The sequence below is a fragment of the Rhipicephalus sanguineus genome, chromosome 5 (genome assembly GCF_013339695.2).
Source record: "Rhipicephalus sanguineus isolate Rsan-2018 chromosome 5, BIME_Rsan_1.4, whole genome shotgun sequence".
Classification (NCBI taxonomy): Eukaryota; Metazoa; Arthropoda; class Arachnida; order Ixodida; family Ixodidae; genus Rhipicephalus; species Rhipicephalus sanguineus.
This window is the reverse complement of record NC_051180.1, coordinates 7,410,000-7,437,504: the sequence shown is the minus strand read 5'-3', so window position 1 is coordinate 7,437,504 and position 27,505 is coordinate 7,410,000. Positions and strand designations below refer to the sequence as shown.

At 45.7% G+C, this 27,505-nt stretch overlaps 1 long non-coding RNA gene across 1 annotated transcript; it reads right to left on the bottom strand.

The window, feature by feature from the left end:
* Positions 1 to 2,767: 2,767 nt before the first annotated feature.
* LOC119393158 (uncharacterized) lies at positions 2,768 to 26,965 on the bottom strand. Its single transcript, XR_005183867.2, has 3 exons — positions 26,861 to 26,965; positions 3,749 to 4,058; positions 2,768 to 3,010 (listed from the first exon to the last, which is right to left on the bottom strand). It is a non-coding gene; the product is annotated as an uncharacterized LOC119393158 (long non-coding RNA).
* Between the last annotated feature and the right edge of the window lie 540 nt (positions 26,966 to 27,505).

Genomic DNA, 27,505 nt, shown 5'->3' with positions numbered 1-27,505 from the left:
CCTTCGCTAATGCGTTCCCAGTATTAGCGTTTCTGTCAGTTTCTTTGCTGTCATGATAAAATTCATCGGCTACAACCGACAATTAATACCGGCAATATTGCACTCTCCAAACGATGCGCTGAGCCATTTTTGTATCAAATTTACACTTAACTATGCTTAGCTTACAGGCACTTGCCTATCAAGAATCTCTCAATTCAATTTTTTAAAGGTTGATGACTCACATGCGTGGTTCACTGATACAAGGGCTACGTCCGGAAAAAAGAGCGCCACGCGAGTGATCATAAATTGTCAGTGAAATAATGAAATACCAATAGCAGATGCAATGCGGCTGTATTATGGATGGTGCTAGGAAGTCCCAGTGAATATGTAAAATACGCGTACAAAGCAAAATTCTGACAATAACAATTGATGGGTTCCGGACTACGAATAAATATTTGCATACGTGGGTGAGGCATTCACGGAGATAGCACGGTGTTAGACAACTACACCAAGTCAGCTTCGCAGTTTCAGCCGTCGTATACACTACAGTGAACATTCCTTTACGAGAGGAAATTAATGATATATCGTCCTTCACGCACAGCCGAATATGAACAAGTTGCACTCGATCGACATCGAACACTCGCTTGAAGAAAGCCGGCGTGATGAACACTGCAGGTAGCGGTGAACTTCCGCTTGCCTTCCGCTTGAACACGTTTCACTAACTATGAGATAATGCGACCTACAACACAGTGTTGGCGGGGAGACAGCGCATCCTTGTCTGGTCAGTTGAGGCCAGAATTGTACGTAAGGCGTTACAGGTAATCGATTACTTGTAATCAATTACATTTTCTTGTAAATTTGTAAAGTAATCGATTATTTTTTTAAACTGTAACGTTCCGGATAACTCAATTACATTTGCTTGTAATTGATTACCGGTAATCAATCACTTCTTTTTCCCAAAATCAAGTTGTAACTAGTCTTCTACGGCAGTTCTCGTCCCGAACAACATGAGACCGCTCTGTAGGAGCCTCTGTCCTGTCATATGAGGGGTGCCCCTACAGAGCCTTCTTTCTTCCCACTTTTTTATTTGCCTTACCTGCAACGCCTTACCCGAGTGCCAGCAACAGCGAAGCGCGACGCTTCATGCAGGACATGGACACTAGCATCGAAGCATCGCGCAGCCATGACCTGGTGCGCATAATTAATACCTCCCATCCCTCCAACACATGCATTGAGAGAGTGTTCAGTGCAGCAGCCGACCTCTTAACGAGAAAACGTGACACAGTGAGCGACGACAACTTTGAAAAACAACTCCTGTTGAAAGTGAAGAACGTGTAACACTATCACAGAAGCCACAGTAAGCCTCCAAGCTTTCACGCAAGCCTCCAGAATTCTATCTACCATTCAAGCTGCAGTGGTTCGTTGTAGTTTGAATAAACTTGTGTTATTGTGTTACGGCAATGAAATTTTAGAGGAATGTAACGCAAAAGTAATTGATTACATCTCTGTAATTGCTCAGTTACTTTTCTGGGGCTGTAATTGACCACTGTAATCAACTGTAATTTTTAAGGAACTAATTACAACTGTAATCGGTTACTTATATCCAGTAACGTGAACTAGTCTGGATGAGGCAGCCAGCAGCGTCAGTCGCGACTAAGAACTGAGAATATGCGTTTTAGCAACGCTGTGTCAGCCCTGAATAGCGTTGGGATCCCTAGCTTAGCTATGAAAAATCATGATACGTCCGAGGACTCGGACAAAAAACCTAGTTGCAAAAGACTGTCAGCATGTCCCCTCGCTTTCTTACTGCATGCCTCCGACGTGGACTTCAATTCCTCGACTGAGAGGATGGCTCACAGTTAAGCACTGGTGCCACTTAGTCTTGCAATCTTTTCCTTTGGGGGTTCTCAGGCGGCCTACTGCCTGCTCTGTTGATGACGCTTTGCCTTCGTGTTTTGGGAAACGCTTGCTAGCGAAAGCAGTATTACAAGCGCGTCAGCACGTTTCGGTTTTACTTTCGCAACGGGAAGTTGAGTTGGTCGGTGGTTACGTTTAAATTTTTTAGGTCTTCATATTTTTTGGTCTCATTTTTCTTTGAGGACATTCTTTTTAGACGACAGTTCATCTTAGCAGCGTTGTCGAATGTTTTTAGTGGGTGTTTCATGCATTCGTTGTGGCTTTGTGTGTCTCTGTGTGTTTTTACCTTTCTTTTAGTACTTTTGTTACAAGTAGTATTCCATTTTTTTTTGTGGTTTTCGGGGTTTTTTAAGGGTCAGTTTTAGAATATCTAGAACGCGCCACTGGTTCACTTCTTGTTAGAAGCACTTCTGTTAGCAGCATGTTGACCGGAGTACCGGTGTTGTTTGATATCCTTTCCAGTAGAAGGGGCTTGTCTTTGGAATAGTGCTGAAAAGATGATTTTACATTTTTCGCCTACGGAGGTGCTTGCCGTTTTGTTGGTGTTTTGACACCTGCGGAACAGTGTTGACAAAGGGTATGTGGTTTCTTGCGCGTACGGGCGGCGCATATGTTTATATATTGGCGGATTGTTCTCATCAGATAAAGAGTTGGAAGTGTGCGCTTCTTCCTATCTGTCTTTCTTCTTTCCTTCGTCGTGCCCGCGCAGCACGCTACACGTTCGCTACGCACAACTAGCCTGCAAGAAGGTCCTACTGCTTGGTTACGCCCTCAGAGGTGATTAGGATTTGAAGAGAACAATATGATATTCTTAACTGAGCACGGAAGGAAAATAAAACAGAGGAACAGGGCTGGCACATTAATCTGAACCGATGTGATTCTAGAGAGCGTGATTTAATTCAAAGCAGGAATCCTGACGTCAACAGTGCTCATTCGACGAGGAGGGCGTCTCGGTAGCTTCAGTTTTAACTTCGTGGGTTGACGGTATGTGCGCGCAGCAAGCGGTCACTTTTATTGACTAGCAGTATAAAGCTCTGGTTTCGTAGGCGGTGACATTATGGATGGGTCTCTCCAAGAATTCAGCAGGTGTCCACTGGGATCTTGACGGAAATACCTACAAAAACATACGCCGTTAAAAGCACCGGAAATAATTGCATCCATCATATAAAATCTAGTTTTACCTGCACTAGTTCAAACATCGTCTGCATGCTAGAGTGTTCGCACTGTCACACACAGTACATTGGGAAAACAGGACAGCCTCTTGATATTAGATGAAACGCACAATTGCGCGCGCATGGCCCAGAAATTACCGAAAGCAGTAGCACAGAACTATAATGTCGCAGGTCGCCACTACGTTGATCTCAAGCTTTACACACCTCAGCCAAACTGCCAGTCCCCGAGAGACCGATAATATAGAGTCATACCTTATTCACAAATTTATTACACTCCAGCCAAGAGGTATAAATCTTTCAAAGGGGGCTCTTGAATCCATCCGATATACGATATACACAACGAAAATCACCGAGACTGATTGATTGCTGTATTGACCAATCGGGGAATGAGACGACCATAATGAAGTGTCATGCAGAAAGATCAAGCGCTCGGTCCTTCTGCGTGTGTACGACTTCTTGTGTCCATAAATGACACGGAGAAGCGCAACGTGACAGGGACGAAGAAGAAGAGGCATACATAGCGCTGTCGTGTCAGTTGCGAATTCTCACCACCTAGCCATGCAGCGCGCCCTAGCAAACTTCTTGTGTGTAGTTTTGTTTACCGTTTTACGCATTTAGCAATCAGTCACGAAAGTTCAAAACGCCCCTGACCTTGGAAGCAACGACGAGGAGCAGCTTACCTTACGCTACGCGCCATGTGGAATTATTTGCTGGCTTTCTTGTTTCCTCCTAGACATTTCTAGCTTTTCTCGTGGGGCCACCACCATCCGCCATTTGTCAGCCCCATATCTTGGGAAATCCAAGGCCGTATCCGAGCCCATAGCCCCCGAGTCCGTAGCCTCCCAGGCCGTAGCCGAGACCATATCCTCCGAGGCCGTACCTCCCATAGCCGAGTCCGTAATACGGAAAGGGGTAACCGTAGCCGTAGTGGCCGTAGCTTCGATAGCTGCCCGTTGTTGAACCTACAAGCAGCAACAGCAGCCAAATAAACTGCAATAGAAAAAAAAGAGCCACATATTTGATGAATGCGAGTTGAAAAACTAACCTACGTATAGGGTACCTCACATCTGAAATGCGTATCGCCTGCCTGCGGTTACGATGATATTTATGTTCAAGAATGAAAAAAAAAGGAGAGCCATATGTATGGGGAATGTGAGTTGAAGGAACTAACCTACTTATAGCGTACCCCACATCTGAAATGCAAGTCGCCTGCTTGCGCTTACGATGATATCTATGTTCGAGGAAATGGTGTCGACATCTTGTAACACTTCGTGCAACCACAGTGATGGACACGTTTGTTTTCGCTTAGTGTTTGTGAGGGAAAAAAATATTAAAAAGGGAACTCATACGTAATTATGCCGCTGCAAGGCATTTGAAAGTTTGAAAGTTTATTTAACATAACACATGTATTGGTTACAAAAAACACACTTTTGGGACCCAACAAATTTGTTAAAGGGTCCCTACCGAAGTTAGCTCTAGTAAAAAAACATCGATAGCAGCAGTTATTATGCACACTGTAATAAGATCGAACAGAAGTGTCTGAGTTAAGTAAATTTCACACAAATTACAAATTTTTCGAGGAATGCTTAATATAAAAGGCATCTTAGGAGGGAAAAAAAGGGAGGGAAAAAGGTAACTGTGAGCAAGTGTGCTATAGATTGTCAATAAGGGAGTGCTTTAGGTTTCTTAGAAATGTTTTCAAATTTGTTATACTGGTTAGGTTACAATCGAGTTTATTCCAAAGAGATATGTACCCTTAAAGTTTAGTGTAGAGCGACCGTAATTAGTATTTACCTTAGGCAGAATAAGACGACGACGCGATACATTCAAAGCAGTGCGATGTGAGTGGTGAAGAGAGACTGTTGTCAAGACGAGTTTTTCATAGATAATTTGATGCATGATTGAGGCAATGTTGTATGCTACCAGATCATAGATATTGAGGATGTTGAGGCGTTTAAATAGATCTTCACTCTTAATGTGTATATTGTTCGGTCCTAAAATGCGGAGGGCTCTTTTTTGAAGCGTGTACACTGGTGACAAATGAGTTTTGTATGGGCAACCCCAGATCCCTATACAGTAACTTATGTGACAGTGAACAAATGCGTAGTAAAGGTTGATAAGTATGTTGGGAGGGAAGTAGTTGCGACATTTTGAAAGTATATGCAAGCCATATGAAGTTTTGTTAACTACAGAGCGCACATGAAGGCGAAATTTTAAGTGTTTGTCGATTATACCACCAAGAAACTTTGTCTCGCTAGAAAGTTTTATGGGATGGTTATAGTAAATGACGTCAGAATGAATAGACGTTTTCTTTTTTTCAGAGTGAAATAAAATAAAAACTGTCTTCGTTGGGTTTAAGTGAAGAGTGTTCGAGTTGCACCATTGGTGCATTATTTCTAATTCAGAGTTAAAGGGGCCCTGCAACACCTTTCTTAGTTATATTGGAATAGTCTCATTATTGACGTATGACTCTTCACGAGTCATATGCCGCAAAAATTTTTCGAATCCGTCAAGTCTAAGTGGTGTTACCAAATTATAGAGATCACGTTCCGCAGCTTTCTCCCTCAACTCAACGCAGCGAGCGCGCGGAGAGCTAGGCAGCGAGTCGAGGGAGGGAGCGCAGACGAGCGAGGCTCCGCCCAAGAGCGCCGGCGGAAATTTTTTCTTCATTTTTTTCTCTCTGACGTCTGGGCGCAACCACGTGGTCTGTGCCGCCACTTCCGGTCGGCTTGCGTCGTTCTCGTCGAGCGGAGCCGTATCGCGCGTGCTTGAAAACTGCGCGTCGGTTTGGTAATGTTGGGTGTGCACCTCGAACGCCGTAGTGTTTTCATCGCTCTGCCAACCATGGAAGCAAACCTGCGCGCTCGTTTGGAACGAATGACAGCTGAGATCGGTTTCGGCCCATACTCCGATACACCGCCTCGTAAGACGGCACTGGCAGACGACCCCGAAGCGCCGCCATTACCGGACGCCAGCATTGTTATCGGAGACACGCTGCGCCCGTGCCTCGGTCGGTCGTGAGAACGTGCCGACGATGCAGTTCTCAGCTGACGAGGCAACACTCGAACGGCTGCCACTCTCAACGGCAACCGGCGATGGTCAAAAGCACAGAAATATTCACGTTTTCGGCACTGCGCATGGCGAAGAAAACGGAACCACGCAACTACGAGCAGACGAGCTGTCGGTGAGACCGGAAGTGCTAATATTAATGTTTGTTCGGTGTTTTTAACGCGATAACATAATATAAACATACATATTATCTACTTATTGAACTCAAAATCAACAACGAAAGTAATAATGAGGGTGTTATCGTGATTATAACATCAGCCAATGGTGGAACTGCCGACAATCGCGTCATATTTTGCGGACTAATACATCATTTGTCAAGAGAAGAGGGAGCGATTTTCAGCTGACTTTGAGAATTTATTGTAAATTCCAGGCCGTGCGCATCGCTATAATATTTGGCTCGCGTGTTCTCGGGAGCCTCGACTACCGATCGGCAGCGCTTTTTGAGCATGCTCGAAAAGTGTTGCAGGGCCCCTTTAAGCTTATTGATTAGGTTGGATTCCTCACGATCAGCTATTATAAGATTAGTATCATCTGCATAGAGCACAGGGGTCGCACACAAAAGTTGTGAAGGCAAGTCATTTATATACAGTAGAAAAAATAAAGGTCCCAGTATGGACCCCTGGGGAACGCCGATGTTAATAAGGGTACTGTCGGACTGAGAATCTCCTAGCTGAACAATTTGTTGCCGATCTTCCAAGTAACTACGAATTAACGTCAGAGGTAATCCATTAATTCCGTAGCGAAGTAATTTTTCGTTTAATATAGCATGATTTAGCGAACCGAAGGCTTTTGCGAAATCTATGAACAGTCCTGCCACTAGATAGCCATTGTCTATTGACTTACGAATCATATCTGTAAATGTTGAAACTGCAGTTTGCGTGGACAGACCTTTTCTGAAACCGAATTGGTGCCGAGAAAGAATATTGTGCTTTTCCAAATAGTCATGCAGCCGGGAAGCGAATATTTTTTCAGGTATTTTGCTGAAGAATGGCAGCACTGAAATCGGACGATAATTTTCGATCCTTTCTTTGTCCTTCGATTTGTACAGTGGCAGTACCTTGGCAATTTTCATCCTTGCTGGAAACACACCCGTGACGAATATAGTATTGACGATATGAGCGAGAACTGGTGACACGATATCTGTGACAAGTTTAACGGCATGCGCAGAAACATTGTCAATTCCAGAGGCTGTGTTTCGCAAGCTTGAAATAACTGAAGCAACCTCAAGTTCATCTGTAGGATAAAGGTAAAAGGAAGCATTTGTGTGGGGTATATATGTTGCATCAAAAGCTTTGTCTTTGGATGTAGTGTGGGAGGAAAAATATGCGCTAAAAGCATGACATATACTTTCGGCAGTGTTGTACGTGGCATCATATTGTAAATTATTTTCTCTGGTGGGTGTTGTTTTACGTCTCATCCGAGAAACTGGTTGAGAAGGCTCCAGTTTTTTTTTTTTTTTTGAGTCGTTCCCGTTCTGTTGAACACAGTTGCTAAAATAATTTTTCTTTGCTACATAAAGCGTTGTATTAAGATATTGCGAGTACCTAGAGTATTTTTCTTTCAAGGAAGTGTTATAAGGTTGACGTTTAAATTTTCGATACATGTTATATATTGTTTTAATGGAACGTAACAGCGCGCCCGTTACCCAAGGGTCTCGCGGAATTTCATGCCTACTGCGCACGCGGTGAGTTGTGGATGCGTTGGATATTGCTTCTGTAAACTTGCCTACAAATGTGCTGTAAGATTCGGTAGAACAGCTTGAAGAGTATACGGGAGACCAATCAATCGCGTGTACATTTTGCACAAATACGCCCGCATTGAATAATGTCCGCGTAAAACACTTGTTGCTTGATTTCAGACAGTTTGACATTACAAAAAGCAAGGGTAATGATCATTTTAAGTAGACTGCCCGATATTTCTGCAATAACATTTTTGCGCTTGCATGGTTCCCCTTGGCTTCGCTAGATGGCGCCACCTATTCAGCCTGTAAGGGGCTTTAGGCCTTTCACGTTTACGGATTCGGTATTCAATGGTCGCTCTAGCGTCGGCAATCCGGGTGAAACAAGGTGATCGTAAGTGGCGCTCGCACTTTGGCTTATTTTTAATCGGCGGCTGGAGTCTCCGCAAAGTGGATATCGCGAGTAGCCACGAACGAAGGTGGATTTGCGAGATATGGCGGTAAACGTAAAGCCTATCCGGCGGGTAGCTTACGTTCCGTAAACGTTTACGTTCCGTAAAGGCTCGAGCATGCGCATATTCGATCCGGTATCCGGTAACACGGTACGTGATGAAGTATACGTACAAGCCAAATGTCACTATTAGCTGTACCTCGATCAAGTGAAAACGTTTTCCAGCCGTAATAGGGGGGCTATTAGCGGAAAAAAAGAAGGAAAAAAAAATAAGATGTAAATTTTTTTGTGTCAGTATTCCTTTAGAACGTTTTAGGAGATATGTAAACAGAAGCGATTGCTCTTAAATCTGTGGAGCAAAAGCAGACACATCTTGTCACTGGCAAGGCCATGTGTATTTATTTTACAAAAATTGCGAGAAGAGTGATGGCGAGAGCTTTACAGCGAAAAGTGGAGAAAAAATTCCAGCCACTTCCACGCCGTGAAAGCAGTGGGAGAACGAAGCCCCTTTGCATCTGGTGTTGCATTGTCTGTCTTATTTTGAGAGTCTTTTCTAATCATTTTCTTTGTTGTATATCGTTGTCGTTCCTTCGTTACTCTGTGTTAATCTATGTAATGAGCCGATGGTTCTGGAGGGCGTGGGTCGCCCTGGATGGCCCCTCTGCTATTAGGCTCAAGTCCTTTCTGTGATGCGCCCGAGTCAGTTAGGCCTATGTTCTTTCTCGACGCTGCTGCTTGGCTTCGGCTTCTCTGGCGCGCAGCTCTGTGTCCGCCCTGCGACGACGAGCCCGTTCACGAGCCAACTCTCCTTGGCGCTACGGTAGGCGCCAGCTTTTAAATGCCAAGCATTTCTTAGCGAACCAAATGCACTTTGTGCGTATCTATCTATCTATCTATCTATCTATCTATCTATCTATCTATCTATCTATCTATCTATCTATCTATCTATCTATCTATCTATCTATCTATCTATCTATCTATCTATCTATCTATCTATCTATCTATCTATCTATCTATCTATCTATCTATCTATCTATCTATCTATCTATCTATCTATCTGTCTGTCTGTCTGTCTGTCTGTCTGTCTGTCTGTCTGTCTGTCTGTCTGTCTGTCTGTCTGTCTGTCTGTCTGTCTGTCTGTCTGTCTGTCTGTCTGTCTGTCTGTCCGCCCACATCTTGGTGCTCTCGTGATTGCCTCCTTAACTTGGTGTAGACCAAAATTGGCATGGGTGGGAAAGATGATATGACGAATATGATTGTCTCGTCATGACATGAATAACGTGAAAATACGGTCGCGTACGTCGTCAAACTCTTTCCAACAGACACCTGTGGCACATACCCGTTTACCGTCGGTGGCGGTGTATGGGTATGCGCCACTTGCTGATGGGCAGTTTATATCTACCCAAGAACATCGAGAACAGGCATTGCTAATTTAGATGCGAGAGCGTTAAGCAGAACCGACATGGGCAGCGTTGACCCGACGAATGCAAAATGTAAAATTCAAGATCCCAGCAGGATTCGAACCCAAGCATTCTGCGTAACAGTCAGGTATTCTATACCACAGAGCCAGGCAAGGCCTAGAAACTGCTTTGGAAAAACACCCTCTGCAGACGTAATGTCGGCATCGTCAATTATGGTTGTGGTGCTGGCTATCTAATTTTATAACGAAGCAACAAACGCTACATATGTACTCCTATGATACAGGCGTCATGTCAGGTTAACGTCTGTGGTTCCAGCGTTGGCTCCCCTGTTATAGCAGTCTACTACACATTATGTTTGTATTCCTATGATTCAGCAAGCTGAATTCAAGCGTCGCTCGATCCCGTATGAATACGCTAACGAAAGTTACGTATGATAACACATCATCGCACCGTAAAGTGCACTTCCTTTCGATAACACTGACGTATGTGCTCTAACGTGAGTGCCGACGTTTCGTCAGACCATAAGTAACCCGTGAAGCGGCAGTGTTGCCGACGTGCCGGGTAAGCCCACGATGTGCACGCAACCACAGCACTTACAAAAACGCGTCGATCCACCCCGTAACGCTTGGTTCAAAGTAAAAAAATGCAGCATAGAACTACTCGCTGACTGCTTCGCATGATACCGATTCCCAGAAGGTGTGGGATCTGCCGAATTTGTTTAGGTTAGTTGGGACGAGAATTTTCCCTATTCGTAGCAGGGGCGGATCCAGGCGCTTGCTTTGGGGGGGGCGGTTGGTTGTTGGGGGGGGGGGGGGAGGGGGGAGGGGGGGCGTTGCCCAACTTTAAAACTTCACGTTAGTAACCAAATGCTCATTATTTTTGTTCTCAGTTGCATTGCTCAGTGCCATTTCATTATCTAAAATTTCGCATATTTCCGCTAAACATTGGGGAACACGTATCAGTGTTGTTGGTAAGAGGAGGGTGAAAGAGGGAAGGGCAGGCCACCTGCTCGATAAATGAGTATTCCCACAACGGCGAGCTCTAGTATTCCTTGAACGTAGTTTCGGAGTAAGCCTCCCTTTGTTACCCCGCCCCCTCCTCCCCATTGCCTTTTTTTCTGGCCGGTCGTGTTGCCAGAAAATGCCCTTTCTATCTCCGCAGCCTAAGGACGGTCAAACGGAGCTTTCGGAGTCGCGCTCGATTATACCCCGCGCACGTGCTCTCGGAGGCTTGCTCGGTACTTCGGCGAATATAATTCACAGCACCACTGCCTGCCTTCCTTCTTTTTTTTTTTTTTTTTTGACCAGCCGCTGAAGGTTGACTAAAAGGTAACTTGTTCTGCACGCTTTGTGGGACCACGGCCGGGCTAGACTGCACGTGCGCGCTCAAGCGCGCACGTGCAGTCTAGCCCGGCCGTGGTGGGACGAATGATGCCAGTTTGAATGACACAGAACAGACTCCTGTCTCTGAGAAAAAGATGGGAGAATTTGAAGACCCCTCGCTTTGCTGAAGAGCTGATGGCCCTGGGAGTGGGGAGGAAACTTTAGCTCGCTTCCATAAAGGCAGCAGTTGCTTTAGCAAAATAGTTGAGGCTTGTGCTCGTCGGTGCCTATTTGAAAGATGCAGGACGCAGAAGAAATCTTTTCTAGAAAGCCTGTTTCGCTCTTAACAAAAGCGCTGGGCTGTGTGAGGGGTGCTTCCCTAGTCTCGGATTGGGATGGACACAGCGACCACCTGAAAAAATTCTACGTTCTGAAAAATGGCCTTCGGTGAGGTGAAAAGCGGGGGGGGGGGGTTGGGTTGGCTTATAGCTTTGGGGGGGGGCGATCGCCCAATCGTCCCCCCCCTGGATCCGCCACTGATTCGTAGTCATAAGCTCCTGTTCAATAATTCATTCGGGGAAGGTGTCGTGCAAGATGGTATAGTGAAGCTCTCTTACTGATGGATCGTCTGCGATGGCGTTAGACGTCCGTTGTGCGGGGGAGGCCAAAGCCGCGTAAATATGGGATCAATCAGAGACGGGAGTAACGAGCTGCGCTGATAGTGCCCGGTGTGCAGGGCGGTCCCTTTGGTGGCCACCTATCGACTGGTTGTCTTGCCGCCGCCTAGATATGAGGTACAGCAACTCGGTCGTACATTACAAAATCACCCTCAGATCGGCTGCGTGAACGGTGACGCTTTATTACGCAGTGTGGAAAGAACCAGGTTTTGAGGTCACACTTCCAGCCGCACGAGCTGGAACGGAAGTCGTGTGTAAATGCCCTTATCACGTACTTACTGACCTGTAAACGAAAGGTTACATATAATTCTGCGCATTCTATAAAACTCGTTTTGGCACAGATGGCAACTTAGATGTCGGAAATATGTGTCGCTGTGGCGGAAAGAGAACCGAATGAAACATTATTGCCCGCTGAAAATGGAGAACTGCGACAGCAGGCGAAGAGGTGTAGCTCTGTAAACTTATTTATTTATTTATTTATTTATTTATTTATTATTTATTTATTTATTACAGGAGCGCTGTTACGGTCGTGGTTGGCCGTGTGTCGTACATGAAAAATTATCATCATGAGCAGGCGACGCAATCAATCAGCGCCCAAGCATTCTGCACAGATGATGGTTAAAGGGGCACTGACATTAAAGGGGCACTGAAAATTTTGCATCTTGTTTTTTCTGTTGCGATAAGTAGTTAACGACCCACTTATCACGGCTGGAAAGCTCGTTTGCTCGAGCGCGCAACCGTTCATTATTTGGAGACTGTTTTATAGCGCCCAGTCGCAGCTTCGGTTTCAGAGAGCGCCGAGTGAGGCAGGACCCAGAGTGGTGGCTGTGTAAGCATAGCTGGCTACGTGAGCACACAAAATCGCGTGCACATGAGCACCGCGTCGACAACTCTTTTCAACGAAGGCTTCCTGGTGCTGCTACAATGCCCTCTGAGGCGTTGTAAATATGCGTGACCCCCCCAAGATGCACTGCCGAGGCGAGGGACATCAGCCTTTGTACTCCCGTGCAAGTCTCCCCTACTTTCCGTTGAAAAGGTCTGCTAGGAGTCAGTGGGAGAGAGCGCCCGCAACAGTCGTGGCAGCCAACACAAACTCGTGACGCAGGTGGCCGTTGGTTGTTTACTAGGACACCGAAGGCGCGTTTCGCGTGGAGTAGGGGCGACGTGCACTTTAAACGTGATTTTAAATATGTTCTAGGCTACATTATCCGTTTATATTTCGTAGATGATGCGTGTGTGTCCACATAAATCTATCACACGGGTTATCCCGCCTTCGAAAGTTTGTGTCAGTGCTCTTTTAACAAGAGAAGCTTAAAAGTGGCCAGCAGCTCTGTCCAGCCTCGCGCCACTTAGGGCAAGCTGCGCTAATGTTTCTGTTCATTTATTGCCATGTGCGGCCTTGCTGCCAAGCTCTCATGCCAGAAAGGCATCAAGTTCGCCGTCTACGCCGATGACATCACCATATGGAGCGTCGGTGGCTCGGAGGGCTGGGTGGAGAGCTCCCTTCAGGCGGCCGTCGACTGTGTTGAAGCTTATAGAAAGGAAATGGGTCTCAAGCTCTCGACGTCAAAGTCCGAACTTCTCTTATATCGACCCACGAGAAGGGGACCCAAACCAAAAATCTGGAAACCTCTGGCAGGCCAGAGTATTCCGACGGTGGACTTCATACGTGTCCTGCGAATGATCATCGAAGCGAACGGACAGAACGGCCGCACGATCGACCGTCTGACTTCCAAGACGGAAGGTGTCATCTGATTAATCGCTAGAATTTCCAACAGTCGGTGTGGTCTTCGAGAGGATAACCTCCTAAGACTGTTCCATGCATTTTTGATGAGCCACATAAACTATGTCGCATCCATGCACAAGTGGCAACTCCACGAGAGGACTAAATTAAACACTCCCATAAGAAAAAGCATCAAGAGAGTCCTAGGCCTTCCTATGCGCACGAGCACAGATAACCTGATGAATCTTGGAGTCCATAATACCCTTGAAGAAGTCATCGGGGCTGAGCAAATGGCACAGGTCGCCCGGCTTTCAGTTAGATCAGCAGGGAGAAAGATCCTGATTGACACGGGGCACAACCCCCTCACGCTGGAAGTGCAAGACACGCATCTCACTGACAGCATGAGTTCTTGCATCAAGGTGTCTCCTCTTCCACGAAATATCCACACACAGTACAACGTGGGCAGGCGTGTCGCTCGAGCATCCTCTCTTTTAGCTCACGCTCACGCCAACTCTTCGCTTACATGTTTTGTAGCTGCTGCCCAGTACGGCGCTTCCGCTCACTTTGCTGTAGTATCCACAGATACTAAGGGTCGGATTCTATCCTCAGCGTCGGTTCGAACCTCTTCTTCTTACAAAGCTGAGCAGATGGCCATCGCACTCGCTCTCCTTGATCCGCAACGAACTGATATTTACACTGACTCTAGATACGCTGCTAGGGCATTCGCTTCTGGGTCCGTCTGCCAGGAAACTTTTAGGATTCTCGCTCACAAGGAACATTACACACCACACAATTGCTCATCTTGGCTCGAAGGTCGGGAGCCTTTCCAATGTCAATGAGCTAGCCCACTCCAAGGCGCGAGGTCTCACTTACCGCGCCGGGATTTGCGCGGCTCCGACGGAGGAATCAGCCCCCAGCCTCCATTTTAGGGACATTTTGACTACTTTCAATGAGGTCACAAAACGCTATCAAATGGGCCGTAGGTCTTTCCCACTCACGCACGAAAAGTTGTCTAGGCCACAGGCAATCTCTCTTCGCATGCTTGAGACGGGGACATACCTTAGCCTTTCCATTGTTAGTCATTACTTCGACATTTCAGCACTTTGTCCGGACTGTCAAGATCGCAGTGATTTTAGACATATGCTCTGGAGGTGCCCCTCTTTACAGGGAAGGCATCAAGAATTCTCTGAAGAACAATTTTACTCTATGATAAAGAGCGCGGTCCTACTACAACAACTCCAGGCTGTCCAGAAGGCCCACGACGCGGCGGTGAGGCTCGGCCTCCCCGTCCCTACGTGGGAGCGGCCCGCGATCCTTCCCCTATAAAACGGGGGTGGATTCCTTCAGGACCTAAATAAAGTTTTTATCTATCTATCTATCTATCTATCTATCTATCTATCTATCTATCTATCTATCTATCTATCTATCTATCTATCTATCTATCTATCTATCTATCTATCTATCTATCTATCTATCTATCTATCTATCTATCTATCTATCTATCTATCTATCTATCTATCTATCTATCTATCTATCTATCTATCTATCTATCTATCTATCTATCTATCTATCTATCTATCTATCTATCTATCTATCTATCTATCTATCTATCTATCTATCTATCTATCTATCTATCTATCTATCTATCTATCTATCTATCTATTTATTTATTTATTTATACGACAGTCTCAAAGAAAGTGTAGCAGCTGTGAAAAAAAAAAGAACTTAGTTTGCTAAAAAAAAGGCGCTAATCGTGTATACGCAGAAAATACATGAAGCGGAAAACAAACAGGTAAAACGACAAGACTAAGCTAAACGAACCAAAAAGAAAAAAAAAATATCCTATGTGGATTCAACATTTCAAACGCTAAACACTGGAAAAAGCAAAAAAAAAAAAGGAGTACACATTTAAAAGAGGAAATTCATTCGTATCGATAACACAAGTCATACAAGATCAAATAATAACAAAGGAAAAAAAAGAAGCATAAGGCTAATCAACTATTGCTAGTATTTTTCAAAACAAAGATAGTGAGTCTTGTGTAACGATATGATTGGTACACCGCACGTAAACTTGGCGCTCTGTACAGAGTGCGAGTAACGCAAGATTACGCAGTTTCGATACGCGAAAGCGAACAACGTAAATGGGCTTGGGATAACCAAATGACAAATAAATTATTAATAAACGCTCGATATCTACTGCCTAAATTTTTCTTGGCAAAATTCATACATGACGTTCAATTGTATCACGACTGAAACTCTATTGTGAGCAGGAAGCACTAAACGGAAATGCAATTTAATTACTATACAAACCCATTTGCGAGGGAACATTTTGCAAGAGCGCCGTAGGTGCCGCGTACGCAATCCCTCTCACTTGTGCAAAGGTTTATATCGGACAAACTGGTCGATGTGTTAGCGATCGAGCACGGGTACACGAGCGATCTGTTAATAATAATTCGTCTTTGCATTTACCCGTTCATTGTAGGGCACTGTGTGCCTTTGGGCGAGATGCTAGTATTCGATACTGGACAGAAGTGGGAATGCGCTTGCCAGAGAACTCATTGCAGCTTATCACATAGAGAGGAAGAGAGCATCCGTGATGGTTGTAATATCTGCTTGTCTTGATCTTCCGATCTTGATGGTTGTGTACGTGCACTGCACCTGCGAGCGCTAACGCGGCTGTGTATATATGGAGGGAAGCTTTTCTGAATAAAGCTTAGTTGCGAGTAGCGCTTGTCCTGCGCATCTGTCTTCTTTATTTGCCCGGTGTCGAATTCGCACTATCCAGTACTTAAGATTATGAACTAAGAAGCCGGGCAACGAATTTTGTTGAACATTTGCGATTCCCTGAGAACCAACAGCCGCCTAGAGCATTTACACTTGATTCTCTTGTGCAGTGTATATTGGAAGGAAACAACATGACAAACTGAAAAAAAAAAGACGGCAGATCCCACGCATTGTGGGAATCGATGTAATGCGAAGCAGCCAGCAAAGAGCTGCATACATCGTCTTGTATGTCGTTGAGGAAAATGCGTGTCATGGTTTTCATGTTAACTCCTAATATTTATGTTCGTCACACAGTAACGTCGCGCAATACCAGCTTCGGGGTCGATCAAGCTAGAGAAACGGCCGCCAGCGCCCCATGACCGTGGCACGCAAGTCATGCTGTACATGACATACGTGTCATGACTTTCATGTTAACTCGTGTTATTTATGTTCCTCACACGATCACGTCGCAAGATACCAATTTTGGTGTATATCAAGCTAGCGAAACGGCCGCCAGCACCCCATGAGCGTGGCACGTAAGTCATGCTGTACATGACATGCGTGTCATGATTGTCATGTTAACTCGTGTTTTTATGTTCGCCACACAGTCACGCCGCGCAATACCAATTTCGGGGTAGAGCAAGCTAGCGAAATGGCCGCTAGCGCTCTATGAGCGTGGCACGTAAGTCATGCTGTACATGACATGCGTGTCATGATTTTCATGTTAACTCGTGTTTTTATGTTCGCCACACAGTCACGCCGCGCAATACCAATTTCGGGGTAGAGCAAGCTAGCGAAATGGCCGCTAGCGCTCTATGAGCGTGGCACGTAAGTCATGCTGTACGTGACATGCGTGTCATGATTTTCATGTTAACTCGTGTTTTTATGTTCGCCACACAGTCACGCCGCGCAATACCAATTTCGGGGTAGAGCAAGCTAGCGAAATGGCCGATAGCGCTCTATGAGCGTGGCACGTAAGTCATGCTGTACATGACATGCGTGTCATGATTGTCATGTTATCTCGTGTTTTTATGTTCGTTACACGTTCACGTCGCAAGACACCAATTTTGGTGTATATAAAGCTAGCGAAACGGCCGCTAGCGCACCATGAGCGTGGCACGTAAGTCATGCTGTGCATGACATGCGTGTCATGATTTTCATGTTAACTCCTGTTATTTATGTTCGTCACACAGTCACGTCGCAAGATACCAATTTTGGTGTATATCAAACTAGCGAAACGGCCGCCAGCGCACCATGAGCGTAGCATGTAAATCATGCTGTACATGACATGCGTGTCATGATTTTCATGTTATGACTTGTCATTTATGTTCGTCATACAGTCATGTTACGCCATACCAATTTTGGTGCACATTCGATGAACCAAGCGACCAGGAGAGCACAAAGTCGTAGGCGGCTAGATAGATAGATAGATAGATAGATAGATAGATAGATAGATAGATAGATAGATAGATAGATAGATAGATAGATAGATAGATAGATAGATAGATAGATAGATAGATAGATAGATAGATAGATACGCTCAAAGTCGCAGAAGTTCGCTAAGAAATGCTTCGCATTTAAAATTTTCTCACCGCAATTCGTATGCTTACGGCCCGGGGTACTACCTATTTATCTGCAATCGTCGTTAAAGCTTTCTCTTATGCTCAAGTCTGTCAATAAATATGAAGTAACTTGGCGATCGGGGCTGTGAAAACCTGAGGTAATATAATAGTTGGTTTCGAGCATGATAAAAACATTGAATAACATGGATATAGCGACATCGTCGCCTTCGTGCTCCCATTTCAAATCTGCCGATTTTCGAGCCGCGAGCGAGGAGAGGGAAAAAGACGCTCTTCTGCATTCAGCTCGCTTTAGCCGTTACAGGAAATAGCAGTGCCTCCTTCTTGAAGAAGCACTTCGTCTTGCTCTAGATGATTTTTAAATTAAATTGGTGGTACCTGATCTCCCACTTTATCATTGCCGGGATTTATTGATGCAAAAGCCTTATATCTATCATGAGTCCAAACTCCGGCGAAGTTGGCATCAGCACGAGTGTTTAAAATGATCCCTCCGTCATAGGAATCGGTATAGCATGAAAGTGAAACGTGTCGTCACAGAAGTAGTTGATTGTTTATAGTGCATTGGTATATGAGAGCTTGTACAATGTCTGCTGCTGTTTGGCAGATATAGCACCGCTTGATGTGGACGCACCTACGTTGACGCCTAGTGGCACATCTCCGTACTGACGACTAACACCCATGATCACAATTTAAGCCTTGCGGTAGCTGCAGTTGTCAAGATATACCTGGACACCGCATATGGTGAATCCCGCGCAAAGATGGCATCGACAAGCACATAGTAAACTCTGATACTTGATATGCACTCCTTCAAAGCATCGTGAAACGCGACGAGCGTCGTGTCCTCCCTCTAGCCTGGCCGTTATGCTCACAGGGCGTGGGGGGAACGCGGTGCGACAGGCGAGTGTCGGAGAGCTATTTTTCGATATGAATGGATGCTATGAGCGAGGCTGGCGCAAAAGCCGCCACCTCGCAGTGTGTTAAAGTGTTGACAAAATTTCACTTCTATTGGAAACGCGCCGCATGGGACAGTCGTAGCAACGGCGCGTGTCTTTTTTTTTTTCTAGCCTGTGGCACACATGTCACCGCCCCGTTATAAAGGGGGACGCTCATAGCATCCATCCATCCATTCAAGAGAATCGTGAGATGAAATTGTCAAAGATAAGAGGCGCGTTCATGTAGCCTCTGTAATTGTTTGGCGGTAGCTCAGTGGGCTAAACGCCCGACAGCCATGGTCGTGGACCAAGAGGTCATGGGTTCGACTCCCGTCAACGTATTTCTTTATTACAGTTTTTTTCTTTGCCATCTGATGGCGTTCATTTTGCTGACGTCGTTCCGTGATGAAATTACGTTTCCGTGACGTATTTCCGTGACGGAAATACGTCATAAAGTCTTGGTGGACCCCAACATAAAACACTTTCGTGTTAAAAAAGAACTGATGAAAGTGTGGTTCGACGGCCCGTCGAGCTGCACGTTCACTTCGTCCTGCAAAAGCGTAAAGCCGAGGCGATAAAGAAGCTTCTTCAAGAAATGCAGTTCATCTGCGTGCGTCTTAATGGTTTCCAAGACTTGCCACATTAATTCTAGGATGTCATCGTAGCACTCAAAGTGAATGGCAATGTGAGCAAACGACTTTGAAAACAATGCCAGCTAATACACTTTAGTGGATACGTCACTGCTTCCTCCTTTATTCGTCTTTGCGTTAGTTAAGGGATGTGGGATATTTTTAAGCGTGAAATACTTTTAGCTCCTGTTGTCGGCGACCTTCAAGTGACCCTGAGCCAAATGCCAGACCCGTCATCCGAGCATTCAAATAAAATCATCCGGTCAACCAGCCAAATATCTTAAAGTAATACGGTCTTTGGTACCCAACCCTTTCCACTGGAGCGCTTTAATACGCTAGTTCTTGCGCAAACAAGTTACAAAACACATTGCTTCTGAGTTTTTAATGTTCCTCAGCAAGGCGTTGCTTCGGGTTAGTTGGTAATCCATAATTACGAGATTTATAGCGCGGAACTTCTACACAAGGGACAAAGGAACACGACGAGCACAAGCGTTAACTTCCAACTAACGTTTAATATCTGCGCTCGCAAATATATACAGTGAAAGAAAGAAAATAAAAGAAGAAACATCTACAGCCACTCATCTGATCAGCACCACACGTGTTCGTTGCATTGCATTTTTAACACCACATGTGTTCGTTGCATTGCATTTTTACCAGCTGCCATCAAGATATCCCATTTCTCTTTGGGATAAGAGAAGGGATGGTGCGCTGACACACTCGTAATCACCGCAGTTCATTGCTGCGGCTTCTATTATTTCACGCGTGCACCGGTCTTTGTCTCTAAACAACACTGCCGTATTGTCAAAGTACGGTATGCACCCACACTCCTGGCAATGTTGCCCCAGGTGCCCTTGTCTTCCTTTTGCCACGTTGCCGCTGAGCTCCCTTAAACGGTTGTTGAGGCATCTTTCCGTCTGCCCGACGTATGTTCTGCCACACGACAGCGGCATCCTGTACACAACACCTTCGGCGCATGCGACGTGTCTGTTCTTGTGCTGTGTATTGCATTTCCTTTTTTCTTTTTTTACTGGTGAAGTCAGATTTGTGGATGATTTTCTGGTCATAATTAACAGTAACGTGGAACATGTTCATGATGAGGTGGCAAAAATGATAAAGACATTTGAAAGGTGCCTCCAGCCTTTGCAAATCACGCACGAAATGCCTGAAAATAACATGCTCAAATTTCTTGAACTAAAGCTGCTTTTTTCCCCCCGTCATGTGTGCTGGATCTACGAGCCACGGAGCAGAAACCCCTTTTGCCGTTCGTGTCTGCTCACACAAAACTTGTAAAAAGGTGAATCGCACAGATGTGCCTGCTCAATGCACTCAAGAAGTCCTGCTTGCACCGTATCAGTGAAAGCTTTGGCTGTCAGATACAGCGCTTGGCTGCAGCAGGCTACCCAGAGCACTTGACCGTAGCTGTAGCTGAGGTTCTTCTGCGCAAGACGAAGAAGGCGTGTCAGCGGGATCAAACGGACAAAAACGAGGAACGAGATCAAAGGAAGGTGGCTGTAATTCCATATCTGCACTCAACGTCACACCGTCTGAAGAAGATTGGCGAAAATGCAGGCGTCAGAGTCGTCATGTCAGCCCCCCAGAAATTGACCAACTTATGCAACCTGACTTCACCAGTAAAAAAGGAAAAAAGGAAATGCAATACACAGCACAAGAACCGATACGTCGCATGCGCCGAAGGTGTTGTGTACAGGATACCGCTGTCGTGTGGCAGAACATACGTCGGGCAGACGGAAAGATGCCTCAACAACCGTTTAAGGGAGCTCAGCGGCAACGTGGCAAAAGGAAGACAAGGGCACTTGGGGCAACATTGCCAGGAGTGTGGGTGCATACCGTACTTTGACAATACGGCAGTGTTGTTTAGAGACAAAGAGCGGTGCACGCGTGAAATAATAGAAGCCGCAGCAATGAACTGCGGTGATTACGAGTGTGTCAGCGCACCATCCCTTCTCTTATCCCAAAGAGAAATGGGATATCTTGATGGCAGCTGGTAAAAATGCAATGCAACGAACACGTGTGGTGTTAAAAATGCAATGCAACGAACACGTGTGGTGCTGATCAGATGAGTGGCTGTAGCTGTTTCTTCTTTTATTTTCTTTCTTTCACTGTATATATTTGCGAGCGCAGATATTAAACGTTAGTTGGAAGTTAGCGCTTGTGCTCGTCGTGCTCCTTTGTCCCTTGTGTAGAAGTTCCGCGCTATAAATCTCGTAATTTTTATTGTTCGTTCAGAGTATCACTCAAGCTTCACCTTCTAGTACGCTGAACTTTTGTTTGTGCTTTTCAGTATCGACGTCCCAAAAGCAGACAGTAACGACAATTCACAGAAAGATACAAGGCACCACACACTTGATTGTCGTCTTCTAGCGCCCTCACCGGGTTGCCTGTGCTCGGAGGCGGCGCGGATGGTGCGCCGGATTCGATAGACGACGCCACTCTGCGTGTCTACGCCGCGTGGTTGGTGTTGGCCGACACGATACCTACAACGAGGTTCGGTTTACAGCAGGTTCATTACTGCTGAGTAAGTTCTCAGGCCTGCGTCGCGTCATGGCCGCATACGATAGCAAAGCCCAAGATTTATCCCACGCAGAGACATGAAACAATGGCTTCCACATAGACCAATGCATAGTATGGTGTGGTGTGGCGGAGTGGGGTGTACTCCATGCACTATGCCCATTTCAATATTGTGTATAGTATTATCTCCAACCAATCTGCTGTGCCGGTAACCATTTCATGCTTACATCTACTCTCGATTACGGGATGGATGGCCATTTTTTCCCTTTCATTTGTTTCCTAGTTAAAGCCAAAATAAACAAACAAAACATCTCTCGCTTCACTTCGTCCTCTCCAAAGCGCTGTTTTATGCCCTTTCATAATAGTTTATTGCTGATTATGCGTCTCGAGCTAGATGACAGCAATTTCGGTCAGAGTGAGCGGGTCATAACGATAGTTGGAAACGTGTTCGAAAGAGATGAAGCCTTTCGAGAGCAAACTAACTTATATTGAAAGCTTTTTGCAAATATTATTCATATCCTCTGTTCCATCTCATAGCATATTCAAACCCTATCCCGGATCATTTAGAGCCGAGTGCACACAAAGTTATAAGCAAGTAACTTCATTTTAGAACGATAGCTCCTCCAGGTAGGAATACCGAAAACGGCTTTGTGCGTGCTCCTGACCCTCGGGGTAACGCGACGCGTCCACCTCGTCACTGCGGCGTCGCGTGAGTGAAAATAAACTCACGGGGTCCCTTAGGCCTCAGACGACTCGAAGGCCATCGTCTTCTACTTCTTCTCAGTCGACGCATTGATCCTCCGAAAGCTTTGTGCACCTAACTTGGTTTTGCACTGCCTCCAGGATCGGAGTCATTGCAAGCTTTCTGCAGTGCTCAAGAAAATGTACAACACACTAGCCTGACACCACCACCTAAATAAGCAGAGACACTTATACATGCATGTATAAACAAATACAATATCCGAGCACAGTCGAGAAAGTATGCCTTCGATCGCTTGCTGCTAGATGATATGGATGAAAATTGCATCATCCAGGAGGATAGTAATGGCTGATGGGTGTTTAGCATATGACGTATTTGCAGTTTTAACAGATGCTGTCCATAGTTAGTTATAGCTTTTGGTTTTTGAGAAAATGAATGTCTGAGGTAATAATTTTGAATGCTGTTAGTGTAGGTAGCGAAACGTTGTTGGTAGTCAGTTAAGTATTCCATAAATGTAAGTTCGGAAAGACGGTGTTTATACAGTTAACGAATACTAACAACGTATTTTGATGAAAAATATTCAGACGAAAAGTGTTCATGGCACAATAACCTATGAATGAAACGAATAGGTTTTTCTTTTTTGCATGAGATGAACTTTGCTTAGATTGGTCTGGGATGTCAATTCCCAGATAAGGACGCAGTAGTGCAGACGACAATGTATTAGCGAAAAGCAGGATTATTGTTTTCAGCGTTTGGGTTACAACATTCCATATATATTGAACATAGTATTGATTTGGGAATGTGGCGTTGCAAGAAATTGTACGTGCAGTGCTTATAGTAAATTTTCATGGATTACAATAGCACTAGAAATTTATATTGCGACACGCTTTCCAAGGCCTCAGGCTTATATGAAAGTGGACTGCATTAAACAACTGGTTTATGGATAGCATCGAACATTATGAAAGTAGTTCTGTGCATCAATAAATTGCGCATTTCATCGGAACCGAATCGAACGGGGTTAAGGTTGGACGAGGTAGCACCGACAGAGATGGCGTTAACATTCATAATTTATTGCATTGAAACTGCAATGTATAAAAAAAAGAACGATCTGCGTAGATTAAAGAAAGAAACCAAGCATAAGCAGAAAAAGAATATCATTTCAAGACACATTTCGGCAGGCTGTCATACTTTCAATAAAGGTCTCATTTCACTGTCTGTAGAAAAATGCAAAAGGCGCGCTAACACGAGAATCACCGTGTTGTTTAATGTAACACACCTCACTTATCCCACGTGCCTCGTTGCTCTTCATAGCGTCCTAAAATGTGCACCGACATTTTTTCTTTCTTTACAATGGCCAGCCGAATGATTCGAAAGTGAGCCCTAGGTCAGCCATCTGACCATTGTAAAACACTCAAGCGTGTTATTTTGCCTGCAGAAACGTCGCGCAGTTCTGCCGTATCAACAACTTTCAACTCTAAACACCGGATTTTCCTCTGCTTCGCTGGCACAGTCACCTAGAAAGCTTGCAGAGGTGACATGCACTTTTGCAGCTTAGTAGGACTGACAATTGGGCTAGTTGGTAAGGATTCATATTTACGAAACGGCGCCACTTTTACAGCGACGTTGGTGGGATTTCTTGACGTTCGCCGAGGGCGAGTGTTGTAGCCACTGGGCTTCATATCCATCCTTGCAGAGAGTGAATATATCCGAACCATAGCAATAACAACTCCCAGCAGTGAATGAATGAACCAAAATAAACTTCCTGGTGGGACTGGATTTGAGCCCGGAGCCCCCACGCTCCGAAGGCGAGTGTCTTGACCACTGGGTTACACAGTCATGCTTGCAGAGAGTGCATAATATCTGAACCACGCGAATGCGTTGTACCGGCTCTGCAAAACAAATTAAAAAAAGGGAGAGAGAGAGAACACTTCCTATGAAGGCTTCGTCGACTTTCGTGACAGTGGTATAACAGCCCTCAACAGGACGAGGTGTAAAGCAGGCAGGGAGGATCGTCAGGAAAATTCCGGCTTTACGAAACTTTGACGTCAGACGTGTTTCAGTGGTTGCGCCATCAGCCTTTTATGGGGCCACTTAAGAAGCTGAGGAATGCTGCAAAGAACACACCGTGCGGATGATGCCCGAATGATGATCCACAGAGTACACGAGTTCGTACCTTCGTTGACAATTCTGTGGTAACTCTGAGTAATAAGACTGAAACTTAGGCTAGTTGGTCGTACTTCATGATGGAACGGCAGCGCAACCACACACGGACTGAAGAAAGAAGTGAAGGACTGAGAAACACGTGTTTCGTGTAAGTTCTTTCTTCAGTCCGTGTGTGGTTGCGCTGCCGTTCCATCATGAAGTACCTCCGAGTCTTGCGCCAGACAGCTTCGCTGGTCATCTACCTTCACGGAGTGGAATGGCTCCTCAATATTTTATTATATGAAAGTCAGCTTTTTTTTATCTGCTGTATTTGTAATCTTGCAATATGCATAAAAACACGCAACTTGAGCTATCATCATCCGCTGTGATGTCAGTAGCGTCAAAGCCCTTTGCGCCGCTGGTGAATCGCCTGATTCTTCCCTACTTGCGTGAACACTGGATTTACGTGAAATGGTTCGGTAGAAGAATTTCCACGGTAGCTCGTTTCATGTCTAGAACTAAACAATTTTAATGGCTTGGCTGCTAGAGTGTGTGGAAATTCATAGACTTCCTTTGTATCGGATAAGTTTATAAAATACGGCAACACTGCTTCAAAGGAGGAGGAGGAGGAGCGGTTGAGGAGATTAAAAGACGCTACTTCTGCTCTCGTCAACCTCTCCTCCTCCCTCGAAGCAGTGGTGCCGTACTTCATAAACTTATCCGATACAAAGGAAGTCTATGAATTCGAGGCCACTCGCACAGAGCAGCAGAACGTTCGCAGTGAGCGCAACCAAAGGAACCAAGGCGCGGGAACAGCGTTACGTTGAGGAAAGTTGTTTTCTTTTGCAGCTATCTGGCCTGGAAGGAAACTTGGGTCTCTTCGTATACGTGCAATCGTGTGTGTCTTTGACCAATCTGGCACAAATGACGTAAATCACCTCCCTTATCTGAATGACTCTAAGCACGTGCTGTAAAGTGCACCTGACATATTACGCAAAAAGTACCTTTTAGCTGAGTTTGCAGCACTGATATCCTGTAATATGAACTTAAGATCCACCGTCGAAGAACAGAAGCACTACGGTACTCTTAGACCAGTCAGTCAATCAATCAACTTTTATTTTTCGTCATAAACAATACAATGGTAGAGCGAAAAACCGGAGGCCAGGGAAAAAAGCTGCATTTGCACGTGGGGATAAGCTACGCATCGTCGAATCAGCTTGAGTGAATGGCCATTTCAATCCCGCCTACATGGTCGTCTCTTTGCTGGATGAATGCCTGCGCGTGCCAACTGTGGCTTGTGGGTTTTAGTCTCCTCTGCAACCAAGCTGTTGGTCTTGAGCGGTGCCTCAGTGTCACTTGTGCACAATGGCTTGCCTTTCTTTTCTACAAGTCGCTCGACGCAATCAACGTCAAAATGTATAGTAATACGTAAGTTACGGCAGATCAGACGCACCTGTTCCAACACATCTATATTAAAGGTCAGACGATGACACTCATGAGTCTGGAATTTAGTATTTCTAAATACCTGTAAGTAAATAGTTAAGCTTATCTCAGAATTTCAGAGCCTTATTCTCTGCGGAGAATAGACTGCAAGATCAACACGGCAGGTGTCCCGGTGGTGTTCGGGATCGGTCCACTCGCGAGCAATCGACGCACAAAGTCCGGGAAAGAAAGAACAAAGCTATGACAAAGAAACTCGCTCAGATATGTTGCTTAGAAGAATATGTTGCAGTAAAGTTACTTAGGTATATATTTTTTCACCATGTAATTGACTGAAATACAGATCTGGTCACCCACACCACACAGACTGTATTAAAAGCGAATTCTTTATATGGGGTGTGACGCGTCGAGCGATTCGTTGAGCGACAGCAAGCACTAGGGGGCACGGGGGGGGGGGGGGGGGGGGCTTTAGGAAGCAAGTTTTGTTTCAATAAAACAACTTTTCAGGTGCATTTCAGAACGTGTCGCAGGCTGAAGATGCCTCGCGCCTCGGTGGCAAGCGCTTCCATGCAAAGCCGACGATGGCCTTTTACGTACTCTCTCAAGCGCGAAAGTGCTCAGCAGTGACGGAGCACTTGGTGTGATTCGGAAAATAGGTGCAAGAGATGAGAGACACACGAGTGCAAGAGCTGTGTAAGCGTGCCATGAGTGCGACCAGAATCCAGTTCGCACTTACGCGTCCCATGTTGTAGCTCCAGAACGCACGGTGTAGGTCGGCGCAGTGACAGGGCCCGAAAAACCGTCGCGCAAGTTCCGCAGCCTTTTTATTCAGCCTGCGCACAACACGGTGGCCGAAAAACAAGAGTCGAGGCTAAATGGAGCGACGCGGCGGAAACGAAGGCGAACGACAGTCGCTCGTCAGAGCTGACGGGGCCGCTCTTCCTTCTTTCTTTTTTTTTTCGTTTTTCCCGATGAGTGAGTGATCCACAAACACAGTTATCGTCATTGCGGTCGGAAGCGCTTAGCGGGACTTTCCGGCCGCCCAAGTCACATCGCTCCTCTTGTTCGGATGTTACGAATGAGGTAGGAGGGGGACCCGGAAGACCGCTGTCGCCGCCGGTATGACGCTGATGTATGCGTGAGCTCCGACTATGCGGCAGTTTTACACCAGCCCCTGTGCGTGCGCTTCGATGACAGCGCCCAGCAGGGGTCAGTGCCTTCGAAGCCATTCCTGCACTACAGACAGCCAAACACACGAATATAACGTTGCGCTGAGAAACGTGGAAGCTCACGAATTGGTCGACCGCCGCCGGCGACAGCTGTCCCACGCAGCCAGTGCTACTACCTCGGTTTCACCGATGCGTTTGTGTAGTCCCGGCGG